Source organism: Bos indicus, chromosome 23 (genome assembly GCF_029378745.1).
Source record: "Bos indicus isolate NIAB-ARS_2022 breed Sahiwal x Tharparkar chromosome 23, NIAB-ARS_B.indTharparkar_mat_pri_1.0, whole genome shotgun sequence".
Taxonomy (NCBI): Eukaryota; Metazoa; Chordata; class Mammalia; order Artiodactyla; family Bovidae; genus Bos; species Bos indicus.
Genome location: NC_091782.1, coordinates 27030229 through 27046100, shown reverse-complemented (window position 1 = coordinate 27046100; position 15872 = coordinate 27030229).

The following is a 15872-nucleotide window of genomic DNA, read 5'->3' as shown; positions in this document are numbered from 1 at the left end:
ATTACAAAAAGTCTCCTTAGGTCCATCTATTCTGAGCATGCAGAATTAGAGAGCATTCAATTACTTTTTCTCACCCCTCCCCTTTCAGTTTGTCCTGCAAAGTCCTTCATCTCTACAGTCTCCTGGGTGTAAAGGAAAGAGCAAGAAGGCATCATAAGCAGGACTCTCACCAGGAGAACACAGGGGCAAGGGGATGCCTTGTAAAGTAAAGAAAATAATAGTGGAAACGGTGATACAGAAGAAGATGACCAAGGAAATGACCTTCAATAACCTTTCAGTATCATCTTTCTGTATCATACTGAAGACACATAGAAGTGAATAAAAGAAAAAGCCTAATTGGTAGAGATGGGCAAACTCAACATGCCCATTGTAACCAACAACATAAAAATACTTCCACACAGTTAAAATATTTTAAAACTACCAAGATTAAAATGCTAGATTTAGTTTTGGAAAATGAAACACTCAGGCTGAAAGGTATCTAAGATTTTAGTCTATCAGCTGTGTTAAGAATCTTATGGAAAGAAAAACTTCACACCAAATATAAGAACTTGCACAAGGGCAATAAGTTATTGCTTCCCCCCACCCCCACCCCGTCCGCCAAAACTAACACCAATACGATTTTATAGAGCAGGAGGGAAAATCAACACTCATCTGAAATGGAGATGATGAACCAAATGGTCCAGGAGATTGTGTTTTCTGTATTATGACTGTTTATGTTCTAAAGTGATACACTGTTGTTGTTTGTTGTTGTATCCAACTCTTTTGTGACCCCATGGACTGTAGCCTGCCAGGCTCCTCTGTCCATGGGATTTTCCAGACAAAAGTACTGGAGTGGGTTACCATTTCTTTTTCCAGGGGATCTCCCCAACCCAGGGATTTGAACATGTGTCTTCTGCGTCTCCTCCATTGCAGGTGGATTCTTTATCCCTGAACTTTCAGGGAATCCCCTTTCATCTAAAATATCTCCAGAAAATGTGATTCAAGCCCAGCCACAAAACCACAATACCTGAAAGAGTGGTCAAATATTTTCGGAAAATGAGCCTGAGAGTTAGAAGACAGCATGGAACAGTAGTAGTTTGCTGCTTGAAAAGGATCAGTCACGTCCCCTCAGCTGGAAGGAAATTACCATCTTGACTTCTTAACTCCTTCTCAGAAACATGTTGTTCCAGCAAGTAAAAGCTAAGAAAACCTGCAAAGTCCATGCCAAAGTACCATCACTCACTGAGGCAGACTAAGAAGGACCCACACTTGCTACAAATCAGTTGGTAAGTTTATGTTCCTTTAGACTCTTTATGGAAAGCAGAGAGAAAACTGGCAAAAGTACTCTAGGAAAAGGCTGTCCAAACCAGGAAGCTTTCAAAGAAAGCTGTGAAAATGCATATTAACCTTCAATGAGGCTCAGAAAGAGATTGGTGAGAGAGTATAAACAGGGAGAATAAATGCCTTAAGCCAGGGTTCTCGGTGGGGAGGGAGGAGGGTTTGCCCTTGGAAGGCATTCGACAATGTCTGCAGATATTTTTGGTTGTCACACCTAAGGGGAGGGGGACATATAATGAGTACCAGCCACCACTGCTGCTAAACATCCTACCATGCACAGGAAAACCCCTACAGAATCACCCAGTCCCAAATGTCAACAAAAAAAAGAGTGAAAGCTGCTCAGTCATGTCCAACTCTTTACAGTCCATGGGATTCTCCAGGCAAGAATACTGGAGTGGGTAGCCTTTCTCTTCTCCAAGGGATCTTCCCAACCCAGAGATCAAACCAAGGTTTCCCACATTGCAGGCAGATTTTTTACCAGCTGAACCACCAGGGAAGCCTAAGGATACTGGAGTGGGTAGCCTATCCCTTCTCCAGGGGATCTTCCTGACCCAGCAATCCAACCAGGGTCTCCTTCATTGCAGGTGGATTCTTCATCAGCTGAGCTACCAGGGAATCCTAGTGGCAAGGAAAAGAGCTGCCATAGACCATCTGCTATCAGCATGCTGAAAATATTTGACACATTTTTTTTTGTTTTTTGTAAATGAATAACTGGACTTACATTGTAAGCTTTAAATCAAAGCATTTTAATTGTAAGCTTTTGACATCTCTGTATTACCATTTGAATGTAAGCCAAGATTCTTCTGAAACCACCATTGATATTAAATGTGGTAAACTTGGATATTGTCAAGTGATATGATAGGGTATGCATGTGTTTCATCAAATTCTTAAAATTCCATATTTCATTTCATTTTCTGGATAAACTGCAACTATTAGGATGAGAAGATAAGTGGTAGTTTGTACTTAGGCGATGGGTAAATAGCAATTCCAAATTTCAAGATCTACATATGCACTGTTCAAATTCGTGCCAAACAAAATTACAAATTGCCACACAGTAGGGGTTGTTAGAAGATTTTCTTTTTTCAGTAAAAAGCCTCAAAAGTTAAATTCTCAAAATGCCATGTAACCATAGTAATCAACTGGTAATAATGAATTAAATCAGTTCATGAAGTTTGAAGCCTATTTATCTACACAAACTTAAATACAGTGACTTTTTATAAAGTAAAGTAACATGAGATTTCTCGGAAACAAGGTGACTTTGTGTTTACCTCCATGACCTTGAGAATCTTACTTTACTCCTTGAACCTCTCCTTTCTCTGCTCTGAAGGGGACAATCATTCATAAGATTTTTCCAGAAGGAGGAGCTAAGATGGCAGAGGAGTGAAGGAGGAGCTAAGATGGTGGAGGAGTAGGACGGGGAGAATACTTTCTCCCCCACAAATTCATCAAAATAACATTTAAACGCCAAGCAAATTCCACAAAACAACTTCTAAATGCTAGCAGAGGACATCAGGCACCCAGAAAAGCAACCCAAGTCTTGAAAAGGAAGTAGGAAAAAATATAAAAGACAAAAAAAAGAGACAAAAGAGGGAGGGATGGAGTTCCATCCCAGGAAGGGAGTCTTAAAAAGAGAAGTTTCCAAACACCAGGAAACCTTCTCACTGCCAAATCTGTGCCAAGCCTTGGAAGCACAGAGGGCAACATAACAGGGAGGAAAAATAAATAAACAATTAAAACCCGCAGATTGCGAGCCCTACGGTAACTTTCCCAGCGGAGAAGCAGCGCAGACGCCTGCACACACCACTAGCAAGTGGGGGCTGGACAGGGAGGCGCGGCACGGGCTGCATTGCTTAGAGTAAGGATCTGGCCTGAATACCCCGAGCGCTATCTGAGCGAAATAATTTGGGCTAGCAAAGCAGACTGTGGGATATCTACCACGCGAAAAGCCAGCCCTAACCTAAGACACCACCAGGCCCGCACATGGAACAAAGGACTGAAGAGAGATAGCGGGCTGCAGACCTTCCCCCTCTGGTGACAGGCACCCAGAACTGGAAGGGGGCAATCGCAGCCCCAGAGAGACATTATCTATAAAACTGTAAGCAGGCTTTTTTGCTAACTAAAACTTCTTGGGGGTCTGGACGGTCAACATCCACCTGAGAAGGTGCGCCGGTTGTACACCTAGATAACCAAGCGGCGGGGAGGCAATAAGTCGCAGCAATCGCGCTCGCCCAACACCTCATCACCTGAGCTGCTGGGACCTGGGAAGGGCACAAAACGCAGGCCCAACAGAGTCTGCGCCTCTGAGGACTACCCGAGTGCCTGAACCTGAGCAGCTTGGACCCGGGAGATGCAAGCAGCCCAGGGCCAGCCACAGATGGTTCCCAGTGGAGCAACCTAGAGCCTAAGCAGTGTGGGCAGGGAGGCTACACGCACTGTGAGCGGGGGCAGGCCCAGTGTGGCTGAGGCACTGCAAGCACATGCCAGTGTTATTTGTTTGCAGCGTCCCTCCCTCCCCACAGCACAACTGAACAAGTGAGCCTTAAAAAACAAAAAAGTGTCCTCCACCGTCCCCTTTTTGTCAGGGCAGAAAACAGACACTGAAGAGACCAGCAAACAGAAGTAGCTATAATAGAGGGAACCGCCTTGGAAGCTACAGGCAATAGATTAAAACCCTGTGGTTAGTACTGACTACATAGGAAGGGGCCTATAGATCATGAGAAATATAAGTCGGACCAAGGAACTAGCTGAAAATGAACTGAACCCACAATACCCACAACAAAACCAGAGAAAGTCCTAGATATATTTTTACTATTTTTACGATCATTCTTTCTTTCTTTTTTTTTAAATTTTTTAAAAAATTTTAAGTCCTCTATTATTCCTTTAATTTTCACTTTTATAACCTGCTATTACTTTGCAAAAAAAAAAAAGACCCTATTTTTTAAAAGCAAACTTCATATATATATTTTTTATAATTTTTGTGACCTTGTTTTTTATTTTTTCTTCTCTTCTTTAGCATTGTATTTTTGAAATTCCAATCTTAGATTTTTAATTTTAGCTTTTTGGTATTTGTTATCAATTTTGTACCTATATTTTTTTATAATTTTTGTGACTTTTTTTCCTCTCTCTTTCTTTCTCTTCTTCTTTTATATAACATTGTATATCTGAAATTCCAAACTCTACTCTAGATTTTTAATTTATGCTTTTTGGTATTTGTTATCAATTTTGTACCTATATTTTCTTTATAATTTTTGCGACTTTATTTGTTTTTGTTTGTTTGTTTTTCCTCTTTCTTTTTTTTTTAAATTGTATTTTTGAAATTCCAAACTCTACTCTAGATTTTTAACTTTTGCTTTTTGGTATTTGTTATCAATTTTGTACCTATATTTTCTTTATAATTTTTGCAACTTTGTTTGTTTTTGTTTGTTTGTTTTCTCTCTTTCTTTTCCTTCTTCTTTTCTTTAACATTATATTTTTGAAATTCCAAACTCTACTCTGGATTTTTAATTTTTGCTTTTAGGTACTTGTTACCAATTTTGTACCTTTAAGAACCCAATCTTCAGTACCCATTTTTCACTAGGGAGCGAGATTACTGGCTTGACTGCTCTCTCTACCTTTGGATTCTCCTTTTTCTCCACCAGGTCGCCTGTGTCTCCTCCCTAACCCCTCTCTACTCTACCCAACTCTGTGAATTTCTGTGTGTTCCAGATGGTGGAAAACACTTAGGGAACTGATTACTGGCTGGATCTGTCTCCCTCCTTTTCATTTCCCCCTTTTATACTCCTGGCCACCTCTGTCTCCTTCCTCCTCCTCCTCTTCTCTGTATAACTCCGTGAACATCTCTGAGCTGTCCAGTTGTGGAGTGCACATAAGGAAGTGATTACTGGCTAGCCCACTCTCTCCTCTATTGATTCCACCTCATCTCATTTGGGTCACCTCTAACTCCCTCCTCCCTCTTCTCTTCTCCATGTAACGCTGTGAACTTCTCTGGGTGACCCTCACGGTGGAGAAACTTTTCATCTTTAACATAGATGTTTTATCAATGGTGCTGTATAGAAGGAGAAGTTTTGAAACTACTGTAAAAATAAGACCAATAACTGGAAGCAGGAGGTTTAAGTCCAAACCCTGACTCCAGGGAACTCCTGACTCCAGGGGCCATTAATTGACACGAGCTCATCAAACACCTCCATACCTACACTGAAACCAAGCACCACACAAGGGCCAACAAGTTCCAGGGCAAGACATACCAAGCAAATTCTCCAGCAACACAGGAACACAGCCCTGAGCTCCAATATACAGGTTGCCCAAAGTCACCCCAAAACCATAGACATCTCATAACTCATTACTGGACACTTCATTCCACTCCCAAGAGAAGAAATCCAGCTCCACCCACCAGAACACCGACACAAGCTTCCCTAACCAAGAAACCTTGACAAGCCACCTGTACAAACCCACACACAGCAAGCAAACTCCACAATAAAGAGAACTCCACAAACTGCCAGAATACAGAAAGGACACCCCAAACTCAGCAATTTAAACAAGATGAAGAGACAGAGGAATACCCAGCAGATAAAGGAACAGGATAAATGCCCACCAAACCAAACAAAAAGGAAGAGATAGGGAATCTACCTGATAAAGAATTCCGAATAATGATAGTGAAATTGATCCAAAATCTTGAAATCAAAATGGAATCACAGATAAATAGCCTGGAGACAAGGATTGAGAAGATGCAAGAAAGGTTTAACAAGGACCTAGAAGAAATAAAAGAGTCAATATATAATGAATAATGCAATAAATGAAATCAAAAACACTCTGGAGGCAAAAAATAGTAGAATAACAGAGGCAGAAGATAGGATTAGTGAATTAGAAGATAGAATGGTAGAAATAAATGAATCAGAGAGGAAAAAAGAAAAACTAATTAAAAGAAATGAGGACAATCTCAGAGACTTCCAGGACAATATTAAACACTACAACGTTTGAATCATAGGAGTCCCAGAAGAAGAAGACAAAAAGAAAGACCATGAGAAAATACTTGAGGAGATAATAGTTGAAAACTTCCCTAAAATGGTGAAGGAAATAATCACTCAAGTCCAAGAAACCCAGAGAGTCCCAAACAGGATAAACCCAAGGCAAAACACCCCAAGACACATATTAATCAAATTAACAAAGATCAAACACAAAGAACAAATATTAAAAGCAGCAAGGGAAAAACAACAAATAACACACAAGCGAATTCCCATAAGGATAACAGGTGATCTTTCAATAGAAACTCTTCAAGCCAGGAGGGAATGGCAAGACATACTTAAAGTAATGAAAGAAAATAACCTACAGCCCAGATTATTGTACCCAGCAAGGATCTCATTCAAATATGAAGGAGAAATCAAAAGCTTTACAGACAAGCAAAAGCTCAGAGAATTTAGCACCACCAAACCAGCTCTCCAACAAATACTAAAGGATATTCTCTAGACAGGAAACACAAAAACGGTGTATAAATTCAAACACAAAACAATAAAGTAAATGGCAACGGGATCATACTTATCAATAATTACCTTAAATGTAAATGAGTTGAATGACCCAACCAAAAGACAAAGACTGGCTGAATGGATACAAAAACAAGACCCCTACATATGCTGCCTACAAGAGACCCACCTCAAAACAGGGGACACATACAGACTGAAAGTGAAGGGCTGGAAAAAGATTTTCCATGCAAATAGAGACCAAAAGAAAGCAGGAGTAGCAATACTCATATCAGATAAAATAGACTTTAAAACAAAGGCTCTGAAAAGAGACAAAGAAGGTCACTACATAATGATCAAAGGATCAATCCAAGAAGAAGATATAACAATTATAAAGATATATGCACCCAACACGGGAGCAGCGCAATATGTAAGACAATGCCGACAAGTATCAAAGGAGAAATTAACAATAACACAATAATAGTGGGAGACTTTAATACCCCACTCACACCTATGGATAGATCAACTAAACAGAAAATTAACAAGGAAACACAAACTTTAAATGATACAATAGACCAGTTAGACCTAATTGATATCTATAGGACATTTCATCCCAAAAGAATGAATTTCACCTTTTTCTAAAGTGCACATGGAACCTTCTCCAGGACAGATCACATCCTGGGCCATAAATCTAGCCTTGGTAAATTCAAAAAAAATGAAATCATTCCAAGCATCTTTTCTGACCACAATGCAGTAAGATTAGATCTCAATTACAGGAGAAAAACTATTATAAATTCCAAAATATGGAGGCTGAACAACACGCTGCTGAATAACCAACAAATCACAGATCAAAAAAGAAATCAAAATTTGCATAGAAACGAATGAAAATGAAAACACAACAACCCAAAACCTGTGGGACACAGTAAAAGCAGTCCTAAGGGGAAAATTCATAGCAATACAGGCATACCTCAAGAAACAAGAAAAAACTCAAATAAATAACCTAACTCTACACCTAAAGCAACTAGAAAAGGAAGAAATGAAGAACCCCAGGGTTAGTAGAAGGAAAGAAATCTTAAAAATTAGGGCAGAAATAAATGCAAAAGAAACAAAAGAGACCATAGCAAAAATCAACAAAGCCAAAAGCTGGTTCTTTGAAAGGATAAATAAAATTGACAAACCATTAGCCAGACTCATCAAGAAACAAAGGGAGAAAAATCAAATCCATAAAATTAGAAATGAAAATGGAGAGATCACAACAGACAACACAGAAATACAAAGGATCATAAGAGACTACTATCAAAAATTATATGCCAATAAAATGGACAACGTGGAAGAAATGGACAAATTCTTAGAAAAGTACAACTTTCCAAAACTGGACCAGGAAGAAATAGAAAATCTTAACAGACCCATCACAAACACGGAAATTGAAACTGTAATCAGAAATCTTCCAGCAAACAAAACCCCAGGTCCAGACGGCTTCACAGCTGAATTCTACCAAAAATTTAGAGAAGAGCTAACACCTATCCTACTCAAACTCTTCCAGAAAATTGCAGAGGAAGGTAAACTTCCAAACTCATTCTATGAGGCCACCATCACCCTAATAGCAAAACCTGACAAAGATGCCACAAAAAAAGAAAACTACAGGCCAGTATCACTGATGAACATAGATGCAAAAATCCTTAACAAAATTCTAGCAATGAGAATCCAACAACACATTAAAAAGATCATACACCATGACCAAGTGGGCTTTATCCCAGGGATGCAAGGATTCTTCAATATCCGCAAATAAATCAATGTAATACACCACATTAACAAATTGAAAAGTAAAAACCATATGATTATCTCAATAGATGCAGAGAAAGCCTTTGACAAAATTCAACATCCATTTATGATAAAAAAAAAAAAAAACTCTCCAGAGCAGGAATAGAAGGAACATACCTCAACATAATAAAAGCTATATATGACAAACCCACAGCAAACATTATCCTGAATGGGGAAAAATTGAAAGCATTTCCCCTAAAGTCAGGAACAAGACAAGGGTGCCCACTTTCACCATTACTATTCAACATAGTTTTGGAAGTTTTGGCCACAGCAATCAGAGCAGAAAAAGAAATAAAAGGAATCCAAATTGGAAAAGAAGTAAAACTCTCACTGTTTGCAGATCACATGATCCTCTACATAGAAAACCCTAAAGACTCCACCAGAAAATTACTAGAGCTAATCAATGAATATAGTAAAGTTGCAGGATATAAAATCAACACACAGAAATCCCTTGCATTCCTATACACTAATAATGAGAAAACAGAAAGAGAAATTAAGGAAACAATTCCATTCACCATTGCAATGGAAAGAATAAAATAGGAATATATCTACCTAAAGAAACTAAAGACCTATATATAGAAAACTATAAAACACTGGTGAAAGAAATCAAAAAGGACACTAAAAGATGGAGAAATATACCATGTTCATGGATTGGAAGAATCAATATATTGAAAATGAGTATACTACCCAAACAATGTATAGATTCAATGCAATCCCTATCAAGCTACCAAGGGTATTCTTCACAGAGCTAGAACAAATAATTTCACAATTTGTATGGAAATACAAAAAACCTCGAATAGCCAAAGCTATCTTGAGAAAGAAGAATGGAACTGGAGGAATCAACCTACCTGACTTCAGACTCTACTACAAAGCCACAGTCATCAAGACAGTATGGTACTGGCACAAAGACAGAATTATAGATCAATGGAACAAAATAGAAAGCCCAGAGATAAATCCACGCACATATGGACACCTTATCTTTGACAAAGGAGACAAGAATATACAATGGATTAAAGACAATCTCTTTAACAAGTGGTGCTGGGAAAACTGGTCAACCACTTGTAAAAGAATGAAACTAGAGCACTTTCTAACACCATACACAAAAATAAACTCAAAATGGATTAAAGATCTAAATGTAAGACCAGAAACTATAAAACTCCTAGAGGAGAACATAGGCAAAACACTCTCTGACATACATCACAGCAGGATCCTCTATGACCCACCTCCCAGAATATTGGAAATAAAAGCAAAAATAAACAAATGGGACCTAATTAAACTTAAAAGCTTCTGCACAACAAAGAAAACTATAAGCAAGGTGAAAAGACAGCCTTCAGAATGGGAGAAAATAATAGCAAATGAAGCAACTGACAAACAACTAATCTCAAAAATATACAAGCAACTCCTACAGCTCAATTCCAGAAAAATAAATGACCCAATCAAAAAATGAGCCAAAGAACTAAATAGACATTTCTCCAAAGAAGACATACAGACGGCTAACAAACACATGAAAAGATGCTCAACATCACTCATTATCAGAGAAATGGAAATCAAAACCACTATGAGGTACCATTTCACACCAGTCAGAATGGCTGCGATCCAAAAGTCTACAAGCAATAAATGCTGGAGAGGGTGTGGAGAAAAGGGAACCCTCTTACACTGTTGGTGGGAATGCAAACTAGTACAGCCACTATGGAGAACAGTGTGGAGATTCCTTAAAAACTGGACATAGAACTGCCATATGACCCAGCAATCCCACTGCTGGGCATACACACTGAGGAAACCAGAATTGAAAGAGACACGTGTACCCCAATGTTCATCGCAGCACTGTTTATAATAGCCAGGACATGGAAGCAACCTAGATGCCCATCAGCAGATGAATGGATAAGAAAGCCATGGTACATATACACAATGGAGTATTACTCAGCCATTAAAAAGAATACATTTGAATCAGTTCTAATGAGGTGGATGAAACTGGAGCCTATTATACAGAGTGAAGTAAGCCAGAAAGAAAAACACCAATACAGTATACTAACGCATATATATGGAATTTAGAAAGATGGTAACAATAACCCTGTATACGAGACAGCAAAAGAGACACTGATGTATAGAACAGTCTTTTGGACTCTGTGGGAGAGGGAGACGGTGGGATGATTTGGGAGAATGGCATTGAAACATGTATAATATCATATATGGAACGAGTCGCCAGTCCAGGTTCAATGCACGATACTGGATGCTTGGGGCTGGTGCACTGGGACAACCCAGAGGGATGGTATGGGGAGGGAGGAGGGTTCAGGATGGGGAACACATGTATACCTGTGGCAGATTCATTTCGATATTTAGCAAAACCAATACAATACTGTAAAGTTAAAAAATAAAATTAAATTAAAAAAAATAAAAAATTTAAAAAAAAGATTTTTCTGGCTGTATCATCACCACTTGACAGACAAGGAAGCAAGGCTCAGGGCCCAAGCACAGCTTCAGACAAGACAAATGAGTAATATGATCCTGGTTTTCTAAGGCTTAATCTAGAGCCCCTTCTTCACCCAGCCTGCTTCATTGCAATATTGTGAGGCTCAAATACGCTACGGCAGCACTTTGAAAAACACAGGGTGGAGTGAGTACGAAATACCAGTAGGGGTGTTACAACAAGCGGCAGAGCTTCCCTGCCAGGTGTCTCTGCGCCCCGCTTCCTCATCTTAGTCAACTCCCCCGTCCTCATCCTCCCTCACCAGGGACTCTCCAGTCCACTCACGTCTCCCTCTTTCCCTCAGGGTGAAGGCAGGGGGCTGCTGGGGTTTCTCCTCACCTGGTCCCCGGTGTACCCTTCATCCACAGAGCAGGTTCCACCGACAGGTCAGAGCCTGAAGTGCTGCCTGGAGCAAGAATGGAGGCACAGTCAAAGCGGGGGAGGCCCCCCAGGTCCCCTGGGCTGTGGGTGAAGGAGGTATCAAGCCGCCTCCCCCAAACTGAAGGAAAAGCCAAATCCCTGAAGATGAAACTGCAGTCAGAATCACATCTTCACCTCCTAGCTGTAATCCTTTGAAAAGTGAAACGCAGGTGGCAAGTGAACTTTGACTGGGTTTAGTATGAGTTCTTCAGACCTGCAGACCAAAAGGTAACGTTTACACTTTCATCTCTTCCCAGAAAGCCAGGCCCCACCTCACATCCGGCCTGGGGCGCCTTGGCAGATCCTCACAGCACCTCAGGCTGGCCGCCTGTCTAAACAGCCGCGCTACCTCCCCACACGTTAAGGACTCCCGCGTATTGTCAGGTCTCCACGGGGCTTAAAGTTGGACGCAAGACTGAGTATCAAGTATCCTTCCCCTCTTCTAATGATGAGAAGCCCGAGGCCCAGAGACAGGAGCTACCTTCTCCAGGAACAGAGCGCCAGGCCAAGGTCTCTCCGTGCTAGTTTATTGCTCTTTTAACGTTGGTTCTTTATCTCCCTTTGATGGGTAATAAAGAGCTTAATTATTACAGACACTGAACCAAAGAAATTTTAAAAGCTTTTCAATACTATGTTTAGGCACAAAAATTATAATGAGGGAACTATATCACATTCATTGTGTGTGTGTGTGTGCGTGCGCGCACGTGTACACGCACATTGGTTTAACTTAGATTTTCCTTTAAGTTCCCCTTAAGTCCATTCCTTGAATCAGAGGGCAAGTATCGCTGGGATCTGCGTACTTGCTTTAATCGTGCTTCCCAGGTGTTGCATTTTTTAAACTAATTGAAGGTTTGTGGCAACCATAAGCCAAACAAGTCTAATGGCGCCATTTTCCCAACAGCGTTTGCTCACTTCATGTCTCCATGTCACAGCTTGGCAATTCTTCCAGTATTTCTTTTTAATTATTATTATATTTGGGTGGTGAGCTGTGGTCAGTGAGCCTTGATGGTACTCCTACCACTCACAGAAGGCACAGGTGATAGTTAGCATTTTTTAGTAATAAAGTATTTTTAATTAAGATATATAGCTTTTTAGACATAATGCTATTGCACACTGAGTACACTACAGCAGAATATAAATGTTAATTTTTATAAGTTCTGGGAAGCCAAAAACTTTGTGTGACTCACTTTGTTGCCATATTCGCTTTATTGTGGTGGTCTGGAACCACACCCACAGTATCCCTGAGGTATGGCTTCTCAAGAATTAAAAAGTTCTCCAAGACAATTCAACTGTAAATATTCATTTCAATATAAAATGTAAGCATATGCAACATTACTATGTGAAAGCATTTAAACGAATTTTTTTCCTGAAGTTTCTCCCTCTCCCCTGATAAGGTCTGCCCACATTTGGGCTAGCTAACTTGAGATTGCTATTCTTAATGAAGAATTTTTCCCCTGCAATCTTTAGTGCAGATAAAGACCTTTCTCGTGGTGAATGAGGGGTTTGAAGAGGAGAAAAAAAGTAATTAAACCTTGGTGAAAACTCCTTTACCCCATTTCTCTCTCTCGATGAGGGTGGAGGGGACGCTGCCCCACTTCACCTCTGGTTCCCAGAATGGCAGTGATGCCATAGGCGTGTCTCTGCAACAACAGCCCCAAAGAGCAGCAGCAAAGGGAAAGCTACTCGAAGCAAGAAGAGGTGGACCCTGGAAGATTCAACTCTTAGAACGAAAGATCACTGCCTCGAATGTTGGCATGGATGATACAGGAAGAGGAGAGTGATGGCATGGATATAACAGTCATCGTCACCCATTCAGGAAGGACAGGGACAACCAGGGGCAGTGTGACCATGACATACAGTTGGAGTCATCATGTAAATATGAGGACTGCCTTCTCCAGCAGTCCTGCACCACCTCCTGCCTGGGGACTTAGAAATAAGCCTGGGCAGAGAGGGCTGCTTTTAAATTATTAATGGTCAAGAAAGTCATGGAGTATTCTGGAAATTTCTAGATTGACCCCTTTGCTCTAAGACATGATAGGGCTTGACACAAAAATTCGGATCGGTAATAGGAAAACAGAACTTTATTTTTTCACACTCAATTTTGCGGTATCAAAAGCTATTTGTTACACACATTCTGTATCATCTTGATGGTATGTAAAGTGCTGGGACTTTCCCAGGACTTTAGGACTTGTCTTTGCATTGTGTTAGAGATCAGACACATTAGTACCCACTGACCACTTAAAATAAACTCTGCTTAAAATTGTATGCATCTCTTCACAAAAAAACCCTTACGTATGCTTTCTCAAGGGGACACCAGTTTTGAAATAAGAACTGTGCCGTCAATTATGCTGTGATTATGGTTGTTCATTTTGTGTAGGGACATGCTGGTATTTGAAAGAGAAGGGCATGAAAACAAGACAAACTGCTCATAACACTAAGGAAAGCAGGAAAAGTGAGGATTCAGAGAAGGCGAAGAATACAAGGAAAGGGTGTAATTCATGAATATGACCACGAGAGGGCAGCAGAAACCTGTTCACTGTCTGCCTCCAAGGGTTTCTGTTGAAAATCGAACTCACTCCAGACCCTTTCTCCCCCAGATGCTGCTGTCTTGTATGATACACATTTATGACTTTCTCAGCTAGTAGATGACAAAAGGAACCCTGAGCTTAGGATGCCTGAGATTTAAATTCTAGGTTTGCTATAAAGTAGGGCAAGCTTCTTTAGTTATACACTACTCACATTAAAATAATCCTAAAAGTGTAGGATGAGAATATAACTGTGAAAAAAAACTCCTATTTAGGTCTTAGGCTTCATTACTGGGAGTATGGAGTCTTGGAAAGAAGGGCGACTAAAGCAATAAAGGAGATAAATGAAAATCAGAAAAAAGGAAAAGGATTATTGTGAGAAGACATCAGTCTTGCTATGAATTCAGAGAAATTCAGGTGATCACTGCCAGTTTCTATTTGGGGGACCTGGTAAGAAATCTATTTCGAGAGTTGTCAGGTGAACTCGCCAGAAAGATAATAATTATTTCATGGAGTCCCTTAGCAATGGGTCTTAAAATGTAGAGTTCTCTCCAGCAAAAGGAAAAAAAAAAAATAGTCAGCTCTCATATCCTGGTGGCTGAGCTGTCTGTCTGTCATTCTACTGTCTGCTTGGTTTGTTTTCTGACTTAAAGCACTGATAGAGTTCTGAGATGCCCACCCAAATGCTGAATCATGGGTCTAATGTTCCCCAAACGCTCAGAGCTGGATGATGACCTTTCTTCATAAGTATGACCACGGTGCAGTTGGCATCTAAGGAAGGCTAACTTAGTCCTTCTATTCCTTCTTCCTCCATCAGCCTTGATGCTCTGGAACAAACTACAGACAAGAACGTCTGACTCTCACTGCTATTTGGAAGGAACTTGAAGCTTTGAAATATTGTTTAAAATAGTATTTCTTGGATTTGTTCCACTTGCAAATGTGCCCTCTTTTTTTTTTTTTTTTTTTTTGACACAATTTAAAAGATCATTAGATTTGAGAGAGGGGAATGATTCCTTCCCGTTAAGGTAATATTTGAGCCTAAAATAAGGGGTTCAATCTGCCTGTTACAGGGACAGTAGGGGGTGGAAGTGAACCCACCAGGGGGCTTCGTGTGCAGGAGGAAGTTGACTAAACAGAAGCAAGTCAGCAACCCTGACCTCTTGGAAGGCTGTGCCCCCAAAAAAGGGTCTTGTGTTCCTTTTTTGGGAACACAAAAGGGGATAAAAAGTCTGAAGATTAGTCCAAATTCTGAGGGGACAGAGGCAAGTTATTCTGTGTCTGTGACTGCATTGGAGGCCCCTCTGTGATATCTCAGGTCCATAGAGATGGAGGTGATGTGGTTATAAATGCTTGGGAAACAGCTCTAAAAGCTCCTCGGTATGTATGAATCCTCCTCCTACTCCACCCGATCCATGTCACCTTGGCCTCAGCAGGAGACACAATGGACATGGCATTGGACTTCCCTTCCCAAGACCTCCAGGGCTTAGGGCCATGACTGTGCTCCTTCAAATCAAAGGGAAGCATTGCATTACCACATGGCCAAAACCCAGGAGGAAAAAGAATCAGTGACAAAGTGAGATCCTACAGAGGAATCATTTAAAGGGGAGGAAGAATATGGTGATTTCTAAAGTCCATGCCACAAAAATAGAGTAACTGTAACACTGCACTTGGCCCCAAAGACTCTCATTCAGATTCAGCTTTCTTAACAAAAATCTCTCCTTCTTACAGATTTTCCTCCAGAAGTCAGTATAAAAATTAAAAAGCAGTGGAACTTCTGCATCATGGTGCTTAAAATACCAAACATTTAGGAATGGGAGCTGAGATAAATCCTAGTTCTGAGGGTCCTACAGTCCAAGCTGAAGAGCTTCT